This window comes from Peromyscus eremicus, unplaced genomic scaffold, assembly GCF_949786415.1.
Source record: "Peromyscus eremicus unplaced genomic scaffold, PerEre_H2_v1 PerEre#2#unplaced_143, whole genome shotgun sequence".
Taxonomy (NCBI): domain Eukaryota; kingdom Metazoa; phylum Chordata; class Mammalia; order Rodentia; family Cricetidae; genus Peromyscus; species Peromyscus eremicus.
This window is the reverse complement of record NW_026734381.1, coordinates 446,400-472,804: the sequence shown is the minus strand read 5'-3', so window position 1 is coordinate 472,804 and position 26,405 is coordinate 446,400. Positions and strand designations below refer to the sequence as shown.

Here is a 26,405-nt window from a genome sequence, read left to right as displayed (position 1 = left end):
CAATGTTACAGAGAAACTTGGGGTAAATGTGCAGGCAAACTGATGTCCCTGTTATTTGGTAACTTTTTAGCTTTCTGGGGTTTTTGATGGAGTTAAAGACTAAAAAGTTATAATCATAGTTTTTCTTAGTTATAATAGAAAGTAAATTCAACACAAAACTTTAGACAAACCAAGATTAAGATAAATAAATATTTTCTCTAATTTTGACAAATGTAAATGGATTAGATATTGTTATTATAATTCTTACTTAATAACTCTTTTAGTTGTATATACTCTTACTATATTAAGGTTAAGATCTTCCTTTTTGTTAGACAAAAAGGGGAACATTCTGTGTAACAATCTTTTTCTATATTATGAATATGGATTACTCACATTAGTTAATAAAATGCTGACAGGCTGGTAGCTGGGCAAGATGTTAGACAGTAAAATCAAACTAAGAATGATGAGAAGAAGGAGAGCAGATTCAGGAGAGATGTCAGCCAGCTGATCAAGAAGTAAGACAATCTAGAGGACAAGTAAAGCCATGTGGTACCTGGCAATACATAGATTAATAGAAATGGGTTAAATTATAGATAAGAGTTAGGTAATAACAAGCCTAAGCTAACAGTCAAGCATTTATAACTCACATTTAGACTCTGAGTTGGTTATTTGGGACCAGGTTGTTGGGACCGGAAACTTCCATTTACATAGTCCTACCTGCAAGATATGTTAGGGCAATGTTGCCACAGAGCGCATGGGAGTAACCAACCAATAACTGATTTTACTTAAGACCCACTCTATGAGTTGGAATCCATAGCTGGCAATGCTTTGTGGACCAGAGACTAGATAGTCTGGGGACCTAGGGTAAAACCAAGTAATACTGGTCTGAAAAATCGGTCACAAAATGGCTCCCAATGGTGTTCTGCTATGCTCAGATAGAGTCTCTTTCAGCCATCATCAGAGAAATTTTCTCCCACGACATTTGGGAAAAATAGAGATTCACAGATAGAGAACACACAGAGTTTGAGATACTTTTGAACAGTCAGCCCTAAATGGAATATCTCTATCAAATCTCTCACTTTAGATCTCAGATAATGCTTCAGAAGAAGAATAAGAATGTTAGAGCCAGAGAAGAGAGAGGACACCAAGAAAACATGACCATTCACATCAACATAGGAAAAGCTTATATGAACCCACAGACTGGAGCAATATGCATAGTGCCACACCAGTCTGCACCAATCCTCTGCTTATATGTTAGGGCCCACAGTTTAGTGATTTTTATGGTCTTCTTAGATGTTTAAACATGTGGGTCTCTGCTTGTGCCTTCTTTGTGCTTATTTCCTTCTGTTGGTTTGTCTTGTCCAACTTTGAGGTGATAATATTATCTCATCATATTGTGCTTCATTTTGTTATATTTTGCTGAAGAGAGCATATGAAAACCCTGAGGTGTTGCCAGTAGAATCTGTGCTGGAGGTACACAAGAATGAGGACATTGATCCCTCCAGGGCTGCCCCACCTGATATCCTACTAAGCCTGTGGGCCAGGGAGAAAACAACCCCTGTGTCCTGAGGGCAGACTTTATGGTGTATGCATGTCATGCTCTCATCCATCCAACTGTTACTTGTTTTTATAACCCTCCTACTCTTTATGATTTTTCTTTCTCTCTCCTGAAGTGGCTTCAATGAAATTAGAAACGATATTGAGATTATGACAATGGCAGGAGTTAAAGCTGTTATGAAGGTCACGGGAAAAACCCAGAAGGTTGGTGGCAGAAAACTGTAGATGGAGTGACATATAGATAGGATAGAAGACAAGAGTTGTCCAGAACTTGTTAAAAGACAACTTGATGATTTACAGAGATGAAGGACTTAGACTGACAGTTTGGTACTTTAAACCATTGCTTGTACTTCTGTGCTTTATAAGAAACCGCAAGTAGATGGCCTCTGGGGTGATAACCTCAGATGTTCTGATAATTATTAACCTGCAAAAGAACAAGCTGACACGCTTTGGATTTCTTCCTGGGAATTTCTATGTGTAATCAAGGGGTACAGGGTAAACTTTGTTGATTTAAAAAAGCATTTTTGAAACTATTGTGAAGAACCCAATCACTTGTTGAATTTTCTAATCCCCTATTTCCTTGTATTATTACAATAAAAGACTGGGGTTGAGTCAGATCAGGAGAAGGCAGAGAAAATGCACATCTTCAGATCTGACAAGACTCGTCAGCTTGCACCAACTCTTGTGTCCCAGTCTTTTTTTTGTGCCTGCCAGACATCCCTGCCCTTTGAGACCCTCGAAACTGCTGAGGCTTGCCCCTTGCAACATTTTTTAAAAATTAATGAATGGAAATTGAGCAACTAGAGTAAAGGTTAACAACTGGAATGTCATTTATACCTGCTGGGAAAGGGAAAATTCCATTTTCTCCAATGAAGTGAAACTAGAGATATCAAACACTCCAGCAAACTCCTCCTGTGAAAGCGTAGTTGACAAACATAATAGGCTCTATAACTGTTTTGTTGTTGTTGTTGTCTTTGTTGGTGGTGGTGGTGTGTGCGTGTGTGTGTGTGCGTGCACGTGTGTGTGTGTGTGTGTGTGTGTGTGTGTGTGTTTCATTTTGTTGCAGTTCAGTGTTTTTATTGTTCTCTTTTTGGTATTGTTTTATTTTGTTTTCTTACAGGGGGATTTTTGTTTTATTTGGATTTTGTTTGTCTTTTCAGAAAGAATTTAAGGTTGTGTGGATAAGGAGGAGGGGAAAATTTGGAAGAAATAGTGAGAGAGAGAGAATATGATCAAAATGTATTTAAATTTAAAATTGTTTTAAATAATAAAAAGTTAATAGGGGAAATGAAAATGAACACAAAGAAGTTACAGCTGTCAGTAACCTTCATCATCACCAGAGTGTAATATAAAAGGTACACAGGTAAGACTGTTTCTTCTCCTCTTTAACTAAATTTTTTCAACTCTTCTAAGGATGGGCAAGTGTTTTCTCTGACAGAGTACACACTTTTTTTTTCTTGTTCAGTGAAAAGTACAATTAATATTTTTTATCTGTGATATATAAGTGATGGTTATTTTTTACTGATAACTTCCAAACTACTTAAACTTTTGAGTTGCTGATCAAATGTGAATATTTTTCTGCTTATATGCTTAGTGTCATTATTATGTGTCCATCAGTAGAGGGAGAATTTTTTAACTATATGAAAAAATACACAAATGAACTTAAAAATATGTTAGTTAATGATCTTGTAAATCAATGTCTCTTTTAGCCAAGGTTGACCTCAAACCCACCATACAAACAATGATAACCTAGAAATTCTGAATCTAACTCTCTCTCCCAGTGCTGGTTTTAGAGTCATGTGACACTTTGCCAAGATTTTTTTTTTAATTTTTAAAATAAGAGATATTTGAGAAATATGCACAGTACTTAATCATATTGATAATCTTCTGTGGGGCATTTCAATGAAATGAAAGCTGCAATGATCTGATAAGGGTGTGGCCTATCAGTCTATTTACAAATATGGCATTACTATATGTTCCAAATTTTAGATTTTTCTCTACTAAGAGTTTTGAAATCTCCAGTGTATTCTAGCCCACCATGCAGAATCCTCTCTACTGCAGAGCACAGGACACAGTCCTCCCTGATTGACTGCATCCTGTACATGCCTAGTCAGATGTGAGTTTCACTCATGTTTTTCATGTGGCTTCAGCACTTGTGCTCTCCCAGGATTCTCAGATGGATTTCCTGCCTTTGTTCCTCTTCTTGCCATCCATAGGAGAATGACTTATATTTGGGAACAACAGTGGAGTGACACTGTGTTACCCATTCCCCACTGACCACTGGGTTACTAGGTGTATTGAATGTGTTGCATAGACAATTAAAAAACCTACACTACAAGTGTGAGCTACCCCACCCTACCCCAGAGTGGAGTAGGGTAAAGAAGATATGGATGATGGACAAGGAGGCTAGAGAGAAAATGCCAGATGCAGGGCAATAAAGGACATTGGACATAATCTCACTTTTATTGACTCTTCATTAGCCTAACACTGACATGGGAATACCTAGGAATGTGAGGTGCTGCATGGGGTGAGTTTGTGAGAGGCTTTGTGATTGCTGTAAGAGTTAAACATACCTGTTCCATGTCTCTGTAGCTCAGGAGCAGGAAGTTGTTGCTTTCTCAAATGCATAGCCAGGCATGTGTGTACTCAAACCATGATCCATATACCACTGTATGAAGGGAAGAGGAAAGTGTTGATTATAAAGAATGAAAGTGAGGTCTGCTTGATATTCTTCACTTTTCCGGAAATGCAGACAGCTTTACTAAGAAAAATCAAACTAGTATTTAAAATATACAATGTGACATTGGACACATACACCCAGATAGTGAGCTGATTATATCAAATTCTTTAGTAAACTAATCACCTCACACCTTTACCCCTGATACTATATGGAGACATACTCTTAGTGGGCTGGAAAAAGCAATCATACCAATACAGTAAGCCAGAGGGTTCTTGGCATGGCCAGACTTGGACTTTATATTACTGTCATGTATAAAGAACTATCTTAACTCTTGCTGAGGGATCTACCTCTAAGCTTCCACCTCTTCTCAATAGTAATTCATCAACCTCTAGGCTTTCACCACTTCTCAATAGTGATTCATTAACACCCTAGCCTCCCAAAACACAGACAACTAGAGAGAGACCTTCCAGGCACAGCCCAAAAGCTTCACCCCAAAGTTTCATTTACATTCCTAGGACTATGGTGATGTGTTCTCAACAGTCACAGTGTCTTCACTGTTTCTAATCTAAGGCTTTCTGTACATGTTTCAGCCTCCATTGCACTCTTGGATTGTTTGCCATTATCTGAAGAACTAACAGAATCAAGTCAGGAGGCATACAACCAAAATATTCAACCCCAAAGGTTCAGATCAGAAGACATCAATTGCAAACTCATAATGATTTTCAAATATCATTGGGAAATATTAGTTGGGTATGACTCAATATTGAATTGGCTGGTCAAGAATTAGGTAATTTTTTTAAGATTTTGCATGAATTCATATTTAAATAGTCTGAGAGATCTAACTGCTGAAGCAGATAGAGAACTGTCCCAAAAGGAAAATGATTACAAGAGGCATATCTGAATCAATTAATTCCCAAACGTGAATGTATTTTAGTTATTTTACCTTCTACCCATTTCCCTACTGGACTTATTATGCAAACAGAGGATAGTATTTTAGAATGGACTTTTTTAGACACCAATTATAAAAAGTTAAAAACATATAGAAAAGTTGGTTTAGTCTCTGTGAGCAATTATGAGACCTGGTTATTTGTTTATGAGGCCCATGTCTTTTTTTTTTCTTGTCAGTTTCCTTTTTTTTATTTTATTTTATTTTTTTTTTAATTTTTATTTTGCAATACAATTCAGTTCTACATATCAGCCACGGATTCCCTTGTTCTCCCCCCTCCCGCCCCCCTCACCTTCCCCTCATCCCGCCCCCCATTCCCATCTCCTCCAGGGCAAAGCCTTCCCCGCAGACTGAGATCAACCTGGTAGACTCAGTCTATGTAGGTCCAGTCCCCTCCTCCCAGGCCGAGCCAAGCGATCCTGCATAGGCCCCAGGTTTCAAACAGCTGACTCATGCAATGAGCACAGGACCCAGTACCACTGCCTGGATGCCTCCCAAACAGATCAGTCCAATCAACTGTCTCACCCACTCAGAGGGCCTGATCCAGTTGGTGACCCCTCAGCCATTGGTTCATATTTCATGTGTTTCCGTTCGTTTGGCTATTTGTCTCTGTGCTTTATCCAACCTTGGTCTCAACAATTCTAGCTCATATAAACCCTCCTCATTCTCGCTAATTGGACTCCCAGAGATCCACCCAGGGCCTAGTCATGGATCTCTGCATCCAGACCCCTCAGTAGTTGGATGAGGTTTCTAGCACGACAATTAGGGTGTTTGGCCATCCCATCACCAGAGTAGGTCAGTTCGGGCTGTCTCTCGACCATTGCCAGCAGTCTGTTGTGGGGGTATCTTTGTGGATTTCTGTGGGCCTCTCTAGCACTTTGCTTTTTCCTATTCTCATGTGGTCTTCATTTACCATGGTCTCCTATTCCTTGTTCTCCCTCTCTGTTGTTGATCCAGCTGGGATATCCCGCTCCCCCAAGCTCTCTTTCCCTCAACCCTCGCCCTTCACTACCCCCACTCATGTCCAGGCTGTTCATGTAGATCTCATTCCATTTCTCTGTCATTGGGCGGTCCCTGTGTCTTTCTTAGGGTCCTGTTTTCCAGGTAGCCTCCCTGGTGATGTGAGTAGCAGTCCAGTCATCCTTGTTCCACATCTAGTATCCTGCTATGAGTGAGTACATACCATGTTTGTCTTTCTGAGTCTGGGTTACCTCACTCAGGATGATTTTTTTTAGATCCATCCATTTGTCTGCAAACCTCATGATGTCATTGTTTTTCTCTGCTGAGTAGTATTCCATTGTGTATATGTACCACATTTTGTTTATCCATTCTTCAGTTGAAGGGCATCTAGGTTGTTTCCATGTTCTGGCTACAAAACAACTCTGAGATACCACCTTACTCCTGTCAGAATGGCTAAGATCAAAAACACTGAAGACACCTTATGCTGGAGAGGATGTGGAGCTAGGGGAACTCTCCTCCACTGCTGGTGGGAATGCAAGCTTGTACAACCACTTTGGAAATCAATATGGCACTTTCTTAGAAAATTGGGAATCCATCTCCCCCAAGATCCAGCTAGACCACTCTTAGGCATATACCCAAGGAATGCTCAACCACACCACAAGAGCACTTGTTCAGCTATGTTCATATCAGCATTGTCTGTAAGAGGCCCATGTCTTTGATCCCTCTATCTCTGCTTTGGTTGAGGGACATCTAGGCTGTTTCTACTTTTTTATTATTATAAATAAAGCTGCCATGAACATAGATGAGCAAGTGTCCGCCAACAATGAAAGAGTGTTCCCCTTTCTTCACATACTTGCCTGAGAGAGCTGTCACTTTAGGTTTATTTTTAATTTAAAATGTATTTATTTTTCTAGAGAGTTTCTCTATAAACTTGGATGTCCCAAAGATTGCTCTGGAGACCAGGCTGGCATTGAACTCACAGAGATTTACCTGCCTCTGCCTCCCCAGTGCTGGGACTAAAGACACTTGCTACCGCCACCCAGCTATCACTTGTGTTTTTGACCTTAGCCTTTATGAGGGGTATATAATGCAATCATTGAGTCATTTGGACTTTTATTTTCATGATGGCAAAGGGTACCAAACATTTCTTTATGTCCTTCTCAGCCATTTGAGATTCCTCTGCTGGGAATTCAGATGTGTACCTAATTTTTAAATTCAGATTATTTAGTTTGTTGATGTCCAGTTTCTTAAATTCTTTTATATTTTGGATATTAGCCTTCTGTCAGATGCGGAGTTGGTGCAAATCTGTTCCCATTCAGTATGCTGTTGTTTTTTACTATTGATGGTATCCTTTGCCTTACAGAAGCTTGTCAATTTCATGAGGTGCCGATTTTTAATTGCTAATCTTAGTGCTTCTGCTCTTAGTGTTCTGTTCAGGAAGTTGTCTCCTGTGCCAATGAGTTCAAGGCTATTCCCCACATTCTCTTCTATAATGTTCATTGTTTCTGGTTGTATGTTGTGATCTTTGAATTGCTTGGATTTGAGTTTTGAGCAGGGTGATAGATATGGATCTACACCATTTGCATTTGTCTACAGGCCAACGTCCAGTAACACCAACAGCATTTGTTGAAGATGCTTTATTTTTCTCATTGTGTATTTCTGACTTTTATAAAATAAAAAAAAATCTGATGAGTGGATTTATGTCTGAGTCTATGATTCAATTACATTGATCCATCTGTGTGTTTTTATGCCAATTCCATGAGGTTTTCATTACTATAGCTCTGCAGTACAGCTTGAAACCTGGGACGTTGATACCTCCAGTTCTTTTATTGTACAGAATTTTCCGGTAGAATTTTTGGGGTCACTTATGTATACTATCATATTACCTGAAATTAATGATATTGTGACTTCATATCCAGTTTGTATCCCCTTGACCTTCTCTAGCTCTTTCTTGATCTAGCTAAAACTTTTAGGACAATATTGACTAGATATGGAAAGAGTGGATAGGCTTCTCGTTTTCCTGGTTTTAGTGCAACTGCTTTGAGATTCTGTTTGAATTGATGTTGGCTTTAGTCTTGCTGTAAATTGCCTTTATTATTTTGAAGTATGATCTTTGTATCACTGATGTTTTCAAGCCTTTAATCATGAAAAAGTCTTGTATTTTTTCAAAGGCATTTTCAGCAACATATGAGATGACCATGTGCTTTTTTTCTTTCAGTTTGTTTATATGTTGGTTTACATGGACAGATTTTTGTATGTTGACCTCTCCATGCATCTCTTGCATAAAACCCATCTGATCATGGTAGATGGTCTCTTTAATATGTTCTTGGATACCTTTTGTGAGTATTTTATTGAGTATTTTTGTCTCAATGTTCATGAGGGAATTTAATCTGTAACTGTCTTTATTTGTTATATCTTTGTGTGGTTTGGGTATCAGGATGACTGTGGCCTCATAAAACGAATTCAGCAATGTTCCTTCTCTTTTTATTTTATTTAATAATTTGTGGATTTGTTGGTATTAGCTCTTCTTAGAATGTAGATTTCTTTGAAGTTAGAATTCTGTGATAATACTTACTTGCCATGTTTTTCTTCTTTGGAAGACTTTTTATTATAAAAATATCCTTTTATTGTGTTACTGCTTTGAACAGACACCATGGCCAAGGTGATTTTTACCATGCTATACTATTTTTCTTTCCGGTTGTGGTAGCACATGCCGGTAGGATTTGCTAAAGGAGGCAGAGGCAGGAGGATCACAAGTTCTGTTAAGAATTTTTTCAAACATTTTACACACCAATCAAAGATCCCACTCTTCCCTCCTCCTACCCTCCCAGCCTGCCCCTCCCAACCTACTCCCTACAAGAGGCAAGAGCCTCCCATGGGGAGGCACATCCAGTAGAGGCAAGTCCAAGCCCTTCTCCCCTGGTCTCAAGGTTACACGAGGTGTCCCATCATAGGTAGTAGGCTCCAAAAAGCCTGCTCATGCACCAGGGAAGGATTCTAATCCTAAAGTCAGGGGGCCCCCAAGCAGATCCTGTTTCATGAAGGCTCCACAGCCATTGATCCAACTTTTATGAGTTCCCACTAGTTTGGTTTGGTCATCTCTGCAGGTTTTCCCATCACGATTCTGATGCACTTTCTCATATAATCCTTCTTCTCTCTTTTTGACTGGACTTCTGGAGCTCTGTCTGGTGGTCGGTGGTGGATCTCTGCAGCTGCTTCCATCAGTCATTGGAGAAAAAGCTCTGTGATGACAGTTAGGGTATTCACCATTCTGATCACTGGGGTAAGCCAGTTCAGTTCAGGCACCCTCTCCACTATTTCTAATAGTCCAAGTAGGGGTCATCCTTGGGGATTCCTGAAAACTTCCCTAGCACCAAGTTTCTCCGTCCCCATGATATCTCCCTCTGTCATGGTATCTATTTACTTGCTTTCCAAATCCATTCCTGTTCCAGCTCAACCATCTCATTCCCTTATGTCCTCATCCCCTATTCCCTATTCTCCATTCTCCACCCCTCATCCCCAGTTTACTCATGGAAATTTCATCTATGTCCCCTTCCAAGGGCTATCCATGTGTCTCTCTTTGGGTCTTCCTTGTTAGCTGGCTTCTCTGGAGTTGTGGGTTGTTGTCTGATTATGCTTTGTTTTACATCTAGTATCCACTTATGAGTGGGTACATACCATGTTTGTCTTCCTGAGTCTGGGTTACCTCACTCAGTATGATATTTTCTAGTTCCATCCATTTGCTTGCAAACCTCATATGTCATTGTTTTTCTCTGCTGAGTAGTACCCTATTGTGTATATGTATCACATTTTATTTATCTATTCTTCAATTGAGGGGCATCTAGGTTTTTCTGGTTTCTGGCGTCTATGAAAAATGCTGCTACGAACATAGTTGAGCATGTGCCCTGTGATATGATTGAGAATTCCTAGGGTATATGCCAAAGAGTGGTATCATTGAGTCTTGAGGTAGATTGATTGCCAAATTTTCTGAGAAACCACCACACTGATTTCCAAAATGCTGTACATGTTTGCATTCCCAACAACAGTGGAGGAGTGTTCCCCTTGCTCCATACCCTCTCCAATGTAAATTCTCTGCAGTGCTTCTGATCCTAGCCATTCTGACAGGTGTAAGATGGTATCTCAGAGTCATTTTGATTTAAATTTCCCTGATTACTTAGGATGTTGAGCAATTCCTTAAATGTCTTTCAGCCATTTGAAATTCTTCCTTTGAGAATTCTTTGTTTAGCTTTATACCCCCCCTTTTTAAATTGGATTGTAAGTTATTTTGATGTCTAGTTTCCTGAGTTCTTTATACATTTTGGAGATCAGTTCTCTGTCAGATATGGGGTTGGTGAAAATCTTTTCCCATTCTGTAGGCTGTCATTTAGTCTTATTTATACTGTTTTTGCCTTACAGAAGCTTCACAGTTTCAAAAGGTCCCATTTATTAGTTGTTGCTCTCAGTGTTTGTGCTAGTAGTGTTATATTTAGGAAATGGTATCCTGTGCCAATGTATTCAAGACTATTTCCTACTTTCTTTTCTATCAGGTTCAGTGTAACTGCTTTTATATTGAGATATTTGATTAACTGGTACTTGAGTTTTGTGCATGGCAACAGATATGGATCTATTTACAATATTCTACATGTTGACAACCACTTATGCCAGCACCATTTGTTGAAGATGTTTTCTTTTGTCAATTGTATAGTTTTGGCTTTTTTTTTGCCAAAATTCATGTGTTAATAGGTGTGTGGGTTAATGTCAGGGTCTCCAATTTTATTCCATTGGTCCACATACAAAGCTGTTTGTATTTCTCAAGCTCTATAGTAGAGCTTGATGTCAGGGGTGGTGATTCCTCCAGATGTTGTTTTATTGTACAGGATTATTTTGGCTATCCTGAGTTTTTTGTTTTTCCATATGAAGTTGAGTATTGTTCTTTCCAGGTCTGTGCAAAATTGTGTTGGGATTTGATGAGGATTTCATTGAATGTGTAGATTATTTTTGGTAAGACTGCCAAGACTTACATAAGACTATGTTAATCCTACCTATCTATGAGTGTGAGAGATCTTTATATTTTCTGATATCTTCTTCAATTTCTTTCTTCAGAGACTTAAAGTTATTGTCATACAGATCTTTCACTTGCTTAGTCAGTGTTAACCTGAAGTATTTTATATTATCTGTGGCTATTATAAAGAGTGATGTTACTCTGATTTCTTTCTCATCCTATTTATCATTTGTATATAGAAGGGTTACTTTTTTTAAGGTTAATCTTGTATCCTACCACAATACTGAAGGTGTTCACCATCTGTAGGAGTTCCCTCTTAGAGGTTTTGGGGTCACTTATGTACACTATCATATCATCTTCAAATACTGAATGTTTGAATCCTTCCTTTCAAATTGGTATCCACTTGATCTCCTTTTGTTGTCTTATTGCTCTAGGTAGAACTCCAAGTACTATATTGAGTAAATATGGGGACAGTGAACAACCTTGTCTTGTTCCTGATTTTAGTGGAATCACTTTGAGTTTCTCTCCATTTAATTTAATGGTGGTGGTTTGCTGTAAATTACCCTTATTATGTTTAGGTATATTCCTTATATTACTGATTTCTCCAAGAACTTTATCATGAAGTGGTATTGGATTTTGGCAAAGGCCTTTTCAGCATCTAATGAAATGATCATATGTGTTTTTTTTCTTTAAGTTTGTTTATATGGTGTATTACATTAACAGACTTTCGTATGTTGAACCATCCTTCCATTTCTGGGATGAAGCCTACTTGATTATGGTGGATAAATTCTTTTGATATGTTGTTGGAGTCAGTTTGTGAATATTTTATTGAGTATTTTTGCATCAATGTTCATGAGGGAAATTGTTCTGTAATTCTCTTTTTGCTGCATCTTTGTTTGGCTTGGGAATCAGAGTAACTGTAGCCTAATAAAAGGAGTTTGGTAACATTCTTTCTGTTTCTATTGGGTGCAAAAATTTGAAGAGTATTTGTATTAACTCTTCTTTGAAAATTTTGTAGAATTCTGCATTGAAACCATCGGGTCCTGGTTTTTTTTTTTTTGGTTGGGAGACTTTTAATGACTGTTTCTATAACCTTAGGAATTATTGGTCTATTTAAATAGTTTATCTGGTCTTGATTTAACTTTGCTATATGGTACCTATTCAGAAAATTGTCCATTTCTTTTAGATTTTCCAATTTTGTGGAGTACAGGGGTTGAATTATGATCTGATGATTCTCTGGATATCCTTGATGTCTGTTGTTATGTCTCCCTTTTCATTTCTGATTTTGTTAATTTGGACGCTCTCTCTCTGTCTTTCGGTTAATTTGGATACGGGCTTGTCTAACTTGTTGATTTTCGCTAAGAACCAACTGTTTGTTTCATTTATTCTTTGTATTATTCCCTTTGTTTCTATTTATTGATTTCAGCTTTTTATTTGATTATTTCCTGGCATCTATTCCTCCTGGATGACTCTGTTTCTTTTTGTTCTAGAGCTTTTAGGTATGCTATTAAGTCACTAGTGTGAGATTTCTCCAACTTCTTTATGTGAGCATTTAGTGTTATGAATTTTCCTTTTAGCACTGTTTTCTTAGTGTCCTGTAAGTTTGGGTATGTATTACATTCACTTTCATTGATCTCTAGGAAGTCTTCAATTTCTTTCTTTATTTCTTCCTTGACCCATTGGTGATTCAATTGAGCATTATTCACTTTCCATGAGAGTGTAGGCTTTCTGTAATTTTTGTTGTTATTTAAATGTTACTTTTAGCCATGGTGGTCTGACAGAATACAGAAGGTTATTCCAATTTTTTTGTATCTGTTGAAATTTGCTTTGTGACTGAGTATGCGATCAATTGTAGAAAATTCCATGGCATGTTGATAAGAAGGTATATTCATTTTTGTTAGAGTGGAATGTTCTGTAGATATCAATTAAGTCCATTTGAATCATAACATCATTTGGGTCCCTTATTTCTATGTTAAATATCAACCTCGAAGATCTGTCCAGTGATGAGAGTAGGGTGTTGAAATCTCCCACTATTAATGTGTGGGGTTTGATACGTGATTTGAGCTTTAGTAATGTTTCTTTTGAATATATGGGTTCCCTTGAATTTGGAGCAAAAATGTTCACAATTGAAACTTCATCTTGGTGGATTTTTCCTATGATGAGTATGTAATTTCCTTCTCAATCTCTTTTGAGTGGTTTTAGTTTGAAGTCTATTTTCTTAGATATTAAGATACCTACACTAGCTTGCTTCTTAAATCCATTTGATTAGAAAATCCTTTCCTAGTCTTTTACTCTGAGGTAGTGTCTGTCTTTGAAGATCACGTGTGTTTCTTGTATGCTGCAGAAGGATGGGTCCTGATTTCATTTACATTCTGTTAGCCTGTGTCTTTTTATAGGTGAATTAAGTCCATTGATATTAAGTGATATTAATGCCCATTGGTTGTTAATTCATGTTACCTTTTGGTGGTAGAGTGTGTGTATTTCTCTTCTTTGGGATTTATTGCTGTGGGGTTATCTATTGCCTGTGTTTTCATGGATGTATCTGACTTCCTTAGGTTGAAATTTTCCTTCTAGTGCTTTTTCTAGGGCCAGATGTGTGGATAGTTATTGTTTAAATCTGGTTTTGTCTTGCAATGTCTTGTTCATTCTGTCCATGGTGATTGAAAGTTTAGCTAGGTATATTAGTCTAGGCTGGCATCCATGGTCTCTTAGTGTCTGCATTACATCTGTGCAGGTCCTTTTGGCTTTCAAAGTCTCCATTGAGAAATTGGGTGTTATTCTGATGGGTCTGTCACTAAATGTTACTTGGTCTTTTTCCTTTGCAGCTCTAATATATTTTCTTTATTCTGTATGTTTAGTGGTTTAATTATTATGTGTAAAGGGACTTTTTTGGGGGGGTCTAGTCTATTTGGTGTTCTATAAGCTTCTTGTATCTTTATAGGTATTTCCTTCTCTAATTTGGGGAAGTTTTATTCCACGATTTTGTTGTGTATATTTTCTTTGTCTTTGAGTAGGTATTCTTCTCCTTCTTCCATCCCTATTATTCTTAGGTTTGGCCTTTTCATTGTGTCCCATATTTCCTGGACATTTTGTGTTATGTCTCTTTTGGCTTTGGTGCTTTCTTTGACTGATGAATCTATTTTCTCTATTGTATCCTCTGTACCAGAGAGTCTTTCTTCCATCTCTTGTATTCTGTTGGTTGTGCTTGTATCTGTGTTTCATGTTGATTTACTCAGATTTTCTGTTTCTGGCATTCTCTCTGTTTGTGTCTTCTTCATTGTTTCTATTTCAATTTCCAGGTCTTGAACTGTTTCCTTCACATGTTTAATTGGTTTTTCCTGGTTTTCTTGCCTTTATTTAAGAGATTTATTGATTTCTTCCATTTTTTGTTTGTCTTTTTCTCAATTTTTCCCATTTTTTTGCTTGTATTTTCCTCAGTTTCTTTATGGGAATTTTTTATTTCTGCTTTAAAGGCCTTCTGCTTCTTCTACATTGTGATGTTCAGGGTTTGCTGTTGTAGTAGGCCTAGGTTCTTCCAGTGATATCACATTGTTTTTTATGTTGTTGTATTTTTGCACTGATGTCTACACTTCTCTTCCTCTTATAAGTGCAAAAGTGGTCTGTGTCTGAGTGAGCTGCTCTTGGTCCACTCTGCTTGCTGTGTCTATTTCTCAGGGGCCCCTCTGGGACCAATCTTACTTAGTTCTTGGTCTAGTTGGAGCTGGCAGATCTCTATATCAGGGAGCTGCTCTTGGTCCAATTCAAGCTAGCTGATTCTGTGACTAAGGGAGAAACTATTGGTCTTATAAAGGCTCTTGGTGTTGGTTTCACTCTTACTCTGCAAGGAAAATTCATGGAATGCAACAAAACTCACTAACAAAAGTTTTATTAAGACAAAGAGAAAGGGATAGATGTGTTCAGGCTTGCTAAAAGAAAACATGAGAAGGGAGGAGGAGGGGACACATGATCTGCCATTTAAGGACTACCCCCTGTGTGTACACATGGGCCCACATGGCTACTCCACACATGCACATAGATCACATGGTCACACCACGCATGCATGGATTATGTAGGACACTGCACAGAATAAACCTTGCTATGACATCCCTCAGGGGGCTGAGCAAGGGGGAGCTGAAGAGAAGAACCCTGCTGAGTCTACTCTCAGGGGGATGAGCAAGGCAGGACTGAAGAGAACCTTGCTAAGACATCCTTCAGGGAGCTGAGCAAGGGGGAGATGAACAGAGGAATCTTGCTGAGACTACTCTCAGGGTACTGAGCAAACGGGAGCTGAAAAAGTTAAGAACTTTTCACTGGAGCTGAAGGAAATTGCTACATTTCAGCAGAGGTTTCACTTTTCGCGGAGTGAAGCAAAAAAAGCAACATTTTAGGATGGGGAAGTGGAGCTCTGCTAGGAACACCCATTAAGTGGAGGCTGAGAAAAGCTCAGCTGTAGTGGCTCTGCAGAAGAGGAGCTGGATTGCTAAATCCTGTGGGGAGAACTTCCCCCACCACACTATGTCTAGCCTGACTCTTGATACCCTTCCCTGCTGAGCTACAAGCTCCAGGCCTGACTCATCCAAGCAGTCAGAATACCTTCCTTTCCAGGGCTGACCTGTTTCATTGCAGCTCCAGCCAACAGAGCAGTCCTAGCAGCTCAAGGTATCTGAGAAACCTTTCCCTCCACTGCTGAGCTGTCTTAAGAAGCTCAAGATATCTGGAATATCTGCAGGGTTGAGCTGTCCTAGCACTTTAGGTATCCAGGATACTTCACCCTCCAGGGCTGAGCTTTCTCATTGCAGCTCCAACTGTCAGAGCTGTCCTAGAAGCTCAAGGTGTCACCTGACTCCCCAAATAGTCAGGATGCCTTCCCCCCAGAGTTGCAAAAGTCACATTTTGGTGCCAAAGCCCAGGAACAAACTCACAGAGTTGCACAACTTACTTACAATGAATCCCTTCTATCTAAGGATTGGGAAAAATACAGAATAGGGGACAGAATGCCCACCAGAACCTGAAGATATGTTGATAGCATATATCCTATAGACATGATAGAAAAAAATACACCTATGAACTCTCAACAGTATATTTACCCAAATGAACCCTCATAATGGCACCAGTTGTTACCCTAATAAGGACAGGGGAAGTTTTGACATCATCTTATCCTTAGATGAAGGAATACAGCAGGTCAATGACTGCTGAAAGAGGGAAACAGAGTCAGCTGCCTCAGGAGGGGAAATCCCATATTGGTGTTCAATCCCAAGTGCTCATCTGAGGATATATTCACATACAAAAAGAACTAAATGGACTTTGTAGGTTATATAAACGTGTGATCATGTAAACATAGCAGTGAAAATTAAAGAAGGAATCATGAATATAGGAAAAGGGGGAAGGCAATGGAGGAGAAAAGCGAGGGTGAGGATCACATGGTGCAGTGAAGGCACTATGAGTTTATCAAAAACAATCCCTACTTTTAAAAATAATTGTACAGGACATTTTTTTCAGGACAACCTTTTTTTATGGTCTCTAAATTTTTTGCCCATTTGAAATCATTCTGAAAGCTGAGTCTGTAGCAGGAATCTTAAAAGTTCTTATTAAGAAAATCAAACCTGAGCCAGGTATTGGGGTGAACCGGAAGATCAGAGAACTAGAACAAGCCACAGCTACCTCACCTTGCCGGATCCTCAGCTGGTCTTGTTTCCTCAGACTGGAGGTCTCTGAGTCCTCATCCAGAATGGGTCTCAGCTGAACTGCTTCTCAAAAGCCTGAATGCTTAACCAGGCCAAATGCTTAAGCAGGCCAAATGCTTCTAGTGCCTGGTCTTCACGCCTTATATACCTTTCTGCCTTCTACCATCACTCCCTGGGATTAAAGACTGGCTTTCTGGGATTAAAGGCTTGAGTCACCATGCTTGGCTGTATCCTTGAACACATGGATTTCTGCCTAGCTTTGCTTCCCAACTGCTGGGATTAAAGGCATGTGCTACAACTGCCTATCCTCTATGTTTAATATTATGGCTGTTTTGTCTCTGACCCCAGATAAGTTTATTAGGGTGCACAATATTTCAGGGAACACAATACCACCACATGAGTCTATTAGAAATTATTTTAAATTAAGCCCTATTTCTATGTCTAAGTACTTATTTTTGAGTTTCTGGTTTGGGGTCATGACCTAAGGCTCACAGTTCTCCAAAACAATCTCTGAATAAGTTCACAGTTGCTTAATACAGCAACCTTTGACTGGTTTCTGCAATCTATCTATATTTCTTCATATCAGCAGCTCATTTCAGAACAAACTTTGGGATGCTAATGATTTTTTTGCCTGCACTATAAATTTTACCTGTCAGCATTTGCTTTAAGCTGAACAGGTGGCCAAGACTGGAATTATCATAGCACCAAGAAATAGTTCTTTGGGATGTCAGACTACATTTGGTTTGAAGGAATACCTTTCCCTGCTATAGGGTATAAAAAAAAATAATTGAAGAAAGTTGTGATAAGTTTGTGATCAGAGATGAAGACACAGTCATACTGACTTACCCAAAGTCAGGTAAGAAACATCATTGAGAATGATTCTGAACTGTCTGTGGAAGGTTAGGGCTTTAATAATCATTCATTATGGTGGTAAATGGAATGCTTTATATATCTCATGTGTTCAATGATTTGTGGTCATGGAGAGCTGTATCTGAGAGCATTTCTACTCAGAGGAAGATCTCTAACCTAACCGGTATAGTCAGAGGAGCAGCTCAAGCGCTACTACTGAACAATGACAGTATTTCCTAAAGCGGATTCTGGCATTGGTTTGTCTCTGTGAGGAAGAGAGTAGAAGAGAGATAATGATGAGAATAAACAGATGAAATAGCATCAAGAGAAAAAGGCATGAATGTAAGACTATGTGGAGGAGGGGACAATGTCAGCTAGAAGAATTACCATGGGCCTTCTCCAGGTAGAGGAAAGATTCTCAAAACTCAGGTAACCAAGAAAGGCATCATGGTCATCTGGGGGAGGGGTATTGGTAGATGGCAGAAGCAGTAACCATTGGTTAAGTATTAGGTTGCTAACATCAAAGGGCAATAACATGGAAAATCCAAGGGCAGTAAACTGCAGGAAGAGGATTCAAATAATAGCCCAGAGAATAAAGCTAGAGAAACACCCACTGACAAATGAGCATATACTCACAAATACAAGTGTGTATGATGAATAGACATAAAGGAATTTATTTACAAAAGGGAAGCAGTACTCATATATACACTGCGGGATGGATGCATCTTAATGACATTGTATTAAATGAAAGGATCCCCATCTCAAGGACAGATTCCATGACTGAATCCCTGACAAATATCTGGGATAGTTGAATTTACTGAACCAGAATGTAGAATGTTGATGTTTTAGGAAAGGAGGGGATGTTCAGTAGGCAGGTAGAGTTTACTGAGTAAAGATTCTCAGTTTCGTTAGTTGAAGCATTTTGAGTGTGCTGGAAGAATATATTTTGTATGTATACCATGTGAATATTGTGAATACCACATGCCTTTGTGATTGAAAACAGCTGCAGTGTAAATTATATGGTTGTATTTTCTATTTAAAGCTTTTCACAGGTGCTCTTGAAATGAATGACAATAACTTTTCCTTCTTGTTCAGGAACTAACTGGCTGATTGAGATTGTTTGCTTGATTCAGACCAAGGGGAATCCCAAATGGATCCAATCTGTGCCCGTCTGGGAACGCTCACCCTGGATAGAGACTCAAAATGGATATGCAATGTTAATCAATAAGGAAGGACCATGCCTCATGAGCTCCCACCTCCCTATTCATCTTTTCCCCAAATCTTTCTTCAGATCCAAGGCCAAGGTCAGTGTCCAGTGGTTGAGAATACTTTGGCCAAATGCACATTTAACTTACTGTGCCATGATGGGCCTTGGAGATCTGCCTGAAATGCACTCTGCGTAGATTTGGTGAGGAAAGCTGGGATTCTCACACACTAGGTGCTGCTAATATGTCCCCTTCACAGACTGTATCAGAGTACTGGGATATCAACCATCTCTCAGTGATCCTGGGCATATGTATGAAAAAAATGTATTATTACAGTAGGGCATTCAGGGACTACACATACAGGTCAAGTTGAGTTCAAATTCTAGTGTACAGTGGATATTACTGTTTTGTTGTGATAAAAGTCAATTAGCTAATCTTGATTCTTCATATAGCCCATGTCAAATGGGTGAATCACCCAAGCAGACTTGTTTATAGGGGAAACAGCCTCACCAGGCACTAATGTTGTAATCTGAGAGATTGTTCAACAATCATGGCTTCTCTGTATCCACTGTGTCTTGCTATGTCTAGCTGTCCACTGAGATCAATAGCCACAGGAATCACTGACATCAGTGAAAGAAGATCTCCAGAAGGAACCAGAGACATACAGGTTCTGACCTACCACAGTTTATTGTTAATAAGAAAGTTTTTTGGAAGTCCCTCCACCTTAGAACCTATAAGTATTTATGGTTAAACCATAAAGACAAACATAGAAAATAATCTCTTTTGAAACTATCACAATGAAGTTGTGACCATTAAACTATATGTGTGTGTCTTATATGGATTTGGGAGACTTGTGTTTGGAGAAATTAAGGTCTAAAAGATGAATTATACTATAATGTCAAAATGAGCATTGATACAAAATATTAATTTCATTTCCTTAAAATTATTTTTTTTAATTTATTTCTTCTATTTTTGAGATTATACTATAATTACATACATTATTCCTCCTCTCTCTTCCTCTCTCCAGGCTCACTACTATACCACTCTTTTCTGTGTTTCAAATTTATATTCTCTTTTTTATTACATCTGTGTATTTATCTACATATTCCTACATATCTTGGTACAATCTTCTCAGTATGCACAATGTTACCTGTATGTAAGTTTTCAGGGATAAGAAATCGATATTGCATAACCAATTGCTATGCTTTTCCCAAGGGAAGCCTATTTCTCTCCATCTCAGCACTTTTTTAGGGGCTCACGTGTCTTTGTATTCACCATTGTGCAATGAAACATTAGCATTAAACTCTGCATCATGATTCTTTTTAGAGTTTTCTTCATATTTACAGTTATAGAAACCAATTAGTTTGTCGTTTTTCACATAGCTTTAGCACAGTATCCATTACTCTTTGTATATGAGATATTCTTTCACAGTGGATGGATAGTCTTTCTCACAGTAAGATATTGATCTTTATAAGTATTGAATCAATCTTGGCTTTTTGTTGTTGCTGTTTTTTTTCAATATTAATGACTGTAGTCATTTTGCTGTTACATTTTTGTAAATCAAATAAAATTATAAAAGATTTTTATAAATATAGATATTTTGCACTTCTGTTTATATTTCATTCAAATAAAAATAACAAATGCTTTTAGAAACCTCATTGATATTCAATTAACATTTTATATAAACTGTGTCATATATAAGGTGGTTTATACTATATTGACCTTCATTTGCATGTTTTTCTATTTAAGGTGATCTATGTTTTCAGAAATCCTAGAGATGTTCTTGTGTCTGGTTATTTTTTCTGGGATAAGTCAAACCTTATTAAGATGCCAGAGTCACTAGAAACTTACTTTGAATGGTTCCTCAAAGGAAATGGTGAGTGTCCTGTTTAAATATAGGGGTTGAGGGAGGCTGAGATACATTTGTGAAGACAAGGTGTGATATAGCTTAGGCTGGCCTGTCTTAAATTCTCTATACAGATAAGGATTGCCTTGAAGGTCTGTTCTGCCTCCATCTACCTAATGAGTTATAAGACTATAAGCACCCACTACCATGTTCTGTTTATTTATTGCTGGGGTTCAACTTCCAATGCCATTTTTGTTATATATCTTGGTTATATCTCTAGCCTTTAGTATATTTTGTAATTTTCTCTTGACTCCAGCTTATTGCTCTACACTCTACCAAACTCTTGATCCAAGGATCATTATCATTATAAATCTAATTGTTAAGTCTTCCTGTTCTCACAAGCCACTGCCTAATGGCACAGCTATGGCTTGACTAGTGATATACCATCCTGGCAATATTTGGAGTATCTAGTTTTTCCAGTACTAATGAAGATGTTATAGCTTGTGGTGAGCAGAACAGCAGTGACAGCAACATCACCAGGACCTATTCCCTCTCCAGCGTGGAGAGTTAACCATGTTGACTGTAAAAGAAAGAGAACTACAGACCGATCTCCCTCATGAACATTGATGCAAAAATACTCAATAAAATACTGGCAAACAGACTCCAAGAACACATCAAAACAATTATCCACCATGATCAAGTAGGATTCATTCCAGGGATGCAAGGATGGTTCAACATACGAAAGTCTGTCAATGTGATACACCATATAAACAAACTCAAAGAAAAAAACCGCATGATCATCTCACTAGATGCTGAAAAGGCATTTGACAAAATCCAACACCCCTTCATGATAAAGGTCTTGGAGCGATCAGGAATACAGGGAACATACCTAAACATAATAAAGGCAATTTACAGCAAGCCAACAGCCAACATCAAATTAAATGGAGAGAAACTCAAAGCAATTCCACTAAAATCAGGAACGAGGCAAGGCTGTCCGCTCTCCCCATACTTATTCAATATAGTACTTGAAGTTCTAGCCAGAGCAATAAGACAACATAAGGAGATTAAGGGGATACAAATTGGAAAGGAAGAAGTCAAGCTTTCCCTATTTGCAGATGACATGATAGTATACTTGAGTTTTTCTCAATCAGAAAATGATTCATTACTCTGATACCACAATTGCCATTATTTACATCAGGGGGCATATGTTGTATGGATGGTTGAAGTATAGATATCAGTGTCCATAGCTGAGTAATATTATTGACAAGAATCTCCCAAAAGTAGCCTACATAAAACCTTCAGTAAAAATGAGGACTGTTCAGGAGAAAGACATATTTCAGTTCATTCTCAGTTTGTTTTCCTTATGTTCTGTGACATGACTATAAGGTTGCCTTTAGAAATAGGGTTTTACCAACTAGTTTTTGTGGGCAACTGACAACAGTGACAATTGCCTAGATTATTTGCAACCTCAGGCCCATTTTAGGCAACAACTCCTAGGGAGGTATCCCAATAATTGCAGTAGAGTTTCCATTTTTAAACCAATAGCTTCTGGGAGCAGTAGTATCTGTTCATGAAAGCTGCCTTGATTTAAACTCTTTAATATATTTTTAAATGAGCTTAAAAACTAATGAGTTTCTATATGGCATTTTCATATATTCTTGGTTTTTGTTAATTCTATCCCAATTTACCCACCCCATCTTTGTATAAACACAATCAGTCTCATATTCCCTCATTCATACTGATACCATATGTGTCCTGGTACTTCTCTCTCCTTAAGGTCTCTTTTTTCTTGCTATTCTTCTAATGGTTCTTTTCTGCCTTCCTCTCCTTTATTTACACATCAAGGTAAACATGCTAAGAATTTGTCTAGGATCCAAGTATGAGAGAAAAGATGCAGTGTTTGTCTATATGTGCTTGTGTTACCTCATTAAGTATATTTTCCAGTTGCAACTATTTTACTGAGAATTTCCTAATTTCATCTTTAGAGCTCAACGAAATTTCATTGTGTCTATATATCATAATATCATCTATTTTCAATTGATGAGCATCTAGGCTAAACCTGTTCTGTAGCTATTGTGAACAGAGCTGCAACAAACACAAATGTTCAAGTACCTATTAGTTGTATATATCTAAGTCTGTAGTAGTATATACCTACCTAGTTTGAATATATACCTAAGATTTGATAGCTGGGTCATATGGAATTTCTGTTTAAAGCATTTGAATGCATACCATAGTCATTTAAATGATGGCTGTATAGTTTACACTCATACCAGTGCTTTTAATTCCCCACAATTTTTCTGAAAATTAAAAAAAAATTAAAAACTAAATTTTATTATAAAACAATTTGCACATAAATAAAAACAGGATTCACCAAAATTATTGAGACTCTTGTATACATTTAGAATTGGTATCCAAAAGAGAAGCAGGGAAACTTCATATTAAATGTTGTACTTTCAACATTGTTTATATTTCACTCAATATATGACCACAAAACCCAAAAATCCATGAGAAATATAGAACTAGAAGAACATTAGCCTATATTCTCTTTCAACAGTCTTGTCCACTATCTGCATCTACTCCTTTCTCATTCCTTTATTTTTAAATTTTCTTTTCTTCTTAAATGTTATCAACATACACTTCAAACATTTACTTGTTTTTTTTTCCATTTTTTGTCTTTGTTGTTGTTTTTGAGACAGGTTTTCTCTATGTTACAACTGTGGCATATATATTTTTTAATAACAGTGGCCAATCTGACAGATGAGATGGAGTCCTAGATAGTTTTTAGTTTCTGTTTGTATTTCCTTGATAGCTAATGATGATGAACACTTTAAAAATACATATGAAGCACTGTCTTTCTTTTATGGTATACTTTTTGGTTCCATAGCACAAGTTTTTGCTCCAGTTTTTTTCTTCATATTGAATATTTTATCATTGTTATTTCTTTGTAGATACTAGATACACATTGTCTGGGAGCATATAACTCAGAAAGCTTTCTTGTATTTTATTAGCTGAATCTTCACATGATTAATGATTTCCTTTGGTCGATAGAAATCTTTTAATTTCATGGGATCCCACTTGTTGAGTATTGGCCTTATTTTCTGAATGAGATGAGTAGCATTTAGAAAGTCCTTACCTGTGATTACCTCTCAAAGTGCACTTCCTGTATTTTCCTCAAGCAGTTTTAAAGTTTTGTGTATTCTGTTGAGGGCCTTGGTACATTTATGATTGCGGTGAATGCGTGTGTGTATTTGTGTATTGTGTATGTGTGATAAAGAATTAAGATCTATATTCATTCTTCTACACATAACTATCCAGTTTCCAAAATACCATGTACCTAAGATCCCATTTTTTCTTCCAATGAATTTTTTTTTTTTATTTTTCAAGGCAGGGTTTCTCTGTGTAGTTTTGGTGCCTGTCCTGGGTCTCACTCTGTAGACCAGAACTGGCCTTGAACTCACAGAGATCCACCTGGCTTTGCCTCCTGAGTGCTGGGATTAAAGGCGTGCACCACTGCTGCCTGGCCCAATGCATGTTTTCAATATTTTGTCAAAAATACAGTGTCTCCAGTTGTGTGAACTTATGTCTTGGTTTTTATTCAGTTAATCCACATGTTTGTTTTGTTTTAGTGCTATTCTGTTTTCATTACTCTGTCTCTGTAGTAGAACTTAAAATAAGGTCCTATCTTTTTTCAAGGTTGCTTTGATTATCTGGAATTGTTTGTACTTTTGTATGAATTTATTATTGAATTTGTTCTTTAGAAATTTCAAAGATGTGTAACTTATATTCTGCTTATTGAAACCCTTTTCCCTCTGTTATCTCCCTCTCACCTTTAGTAACCCCCATTCCCTACAGTTCTCCTTTATAACTTTCATGTCTCTTTATTGATGACCCATCCAATGTAACCACGATTATTATCTTGTGTGGGAATGTGGGTTTTGAACTGCCAATGGAAACCTAGTTGGCACCTCACTGGGGACACAACTGAAGACAGTGTCTTCCTACCACCCAGAATCATTCAGTATTCATAATTTCATTATGGAGTTTAGTGTCCCTTGAGTATCTTCCTCAGTCCACAATGAGTCATTTTTGGCCTAGTCTAATGCAGAATCTTTGCAGCAACTTCAGTTCCTTTTAGATCATAACTACACTTGCTCTGTCATGCCTACACGTCAGCATTTTCCAGCCCTTCTCTTTCTCTTTTCCAGCTTCAACATCCTTTCTGCTCCCCCTTCTGCAATGTACAGGTTAGATGATTTTTCCAGACCTTCAGAGTAGAGCAAACTTCTTGAACTGTTACATGAAAGAAGGAAATTAAGACTTTTTATCAAAGTATTGTTTGAAGTATCATCTTGATACAAAGAGCAGACAAATATTCAAAAAAGAAAACAAACAAACAAAAAACTGTACAGAACTGTAGCTGGGAAGTTTCCCTCCAGGTTCCACCAAGTCCCTGCAGTCCCACAGCCCACTAATAAAATAATCACTCAGAAGCTTTTTTTACTTATAATCTGTATGGCCATGGCAGGCTTCTTGTTATGTAGTTCTAGTATCTTAAATTAACCCATTTCTATTTATCTATAAATTGCCACGTGGCTCATGGCTTTCCAGTATCTTACAGCATGTTTCTCGTGGTGGTGGCTGTAGCTAGAGTTTTCCTGCCTGGCCCACAGTCAGAACAAATCTCTCTCATCTGCCAGTCCCACAGCTGCTCAGACCCAACCAAGTAAACACAGAGACTTATATTGCTTACAAACTCTATGGCCGTACCAGGCTTCTTGCTAACTGTTTTTACAGCTTAAATTAATCCATTTCTATAAATCTATACCTTGTCACGTGGCTCGTGGCTTACCGGCATCTTCACATGCTGTTTGTCATCGTGGCGGCTGGCATGTCTCTGACTCAGCCTTCCACTTCCCAGCTTTATTCTCCTCTTTGTCCCGCCTATACTTCCTCCTGCCTATTGGCCAATCAGTGTTTTATTTACCAACCAATCAGAGCAACCCTGCAATGATCCCTGAGCATTAGAGGCAGTTCTGTAATGTTGCACTTAGGAGTGAGCATTCAACCATTCTGTATCAATTTGAAGGTTATTTATTTTTATTTCTGTGGATAATACTAAAATCTTGATTGGTATTATATTGAGTCTGTTCATTGCTTTTGCTAGGATGGGCATTTTATGACATGAATTTTTCTAGTCTGTGACCATGGGAACATTTTCCATCTCCTAACATCTGCATCAGTTTCTGTCTTCAGTGTATTGAGGTTTTCAGTAATGAGGACTTTGCATCCTTGGTGTATTCATTACTTTTCTATTGCTGTGATAAAACACCATGAACAAAGCAACTTATTGAAGGCATGCTTTGTTTGGAGCTTATGGTTCCAGAGTGATAAGAGTCTATCATCACCATTATAGGAAGCATGGCACCAGGAGACAGGCATGGCATGGGGGTAACACCTAAGACCTCACACCTCAACCCACAAACAGGAGGCAGAAGGAGAGCACTTGAAACAGTCCTAGTCCTTGAAACCTTAAATCCTACCCCAGAGACATATTTCCTCCAGCAAGTTCATACTTGCTGATCTTCCCAAAATATACACCATCTGCGAACCAAGTATTCAAACATTATATGGGACTTTTTTTGATGTTACAGATATTTTTATTATTGCCAATTAAACTATTTTAAATTTGTTTTTTTT

General features: G+C 38.0%; 1 pseudogene; it reads left to right on the top strand.

The window, feature by feature from the left end:
* The first annotated feature begins 17,532 nt into the window (after window positions 1–17,532).
* Window positions 17,533–26,405, top strand: part of LOC131901618 (sulfotransferase 2A1-like) — a 38,788-nt pseudogene continuing 29,915 nt past the window's right edge.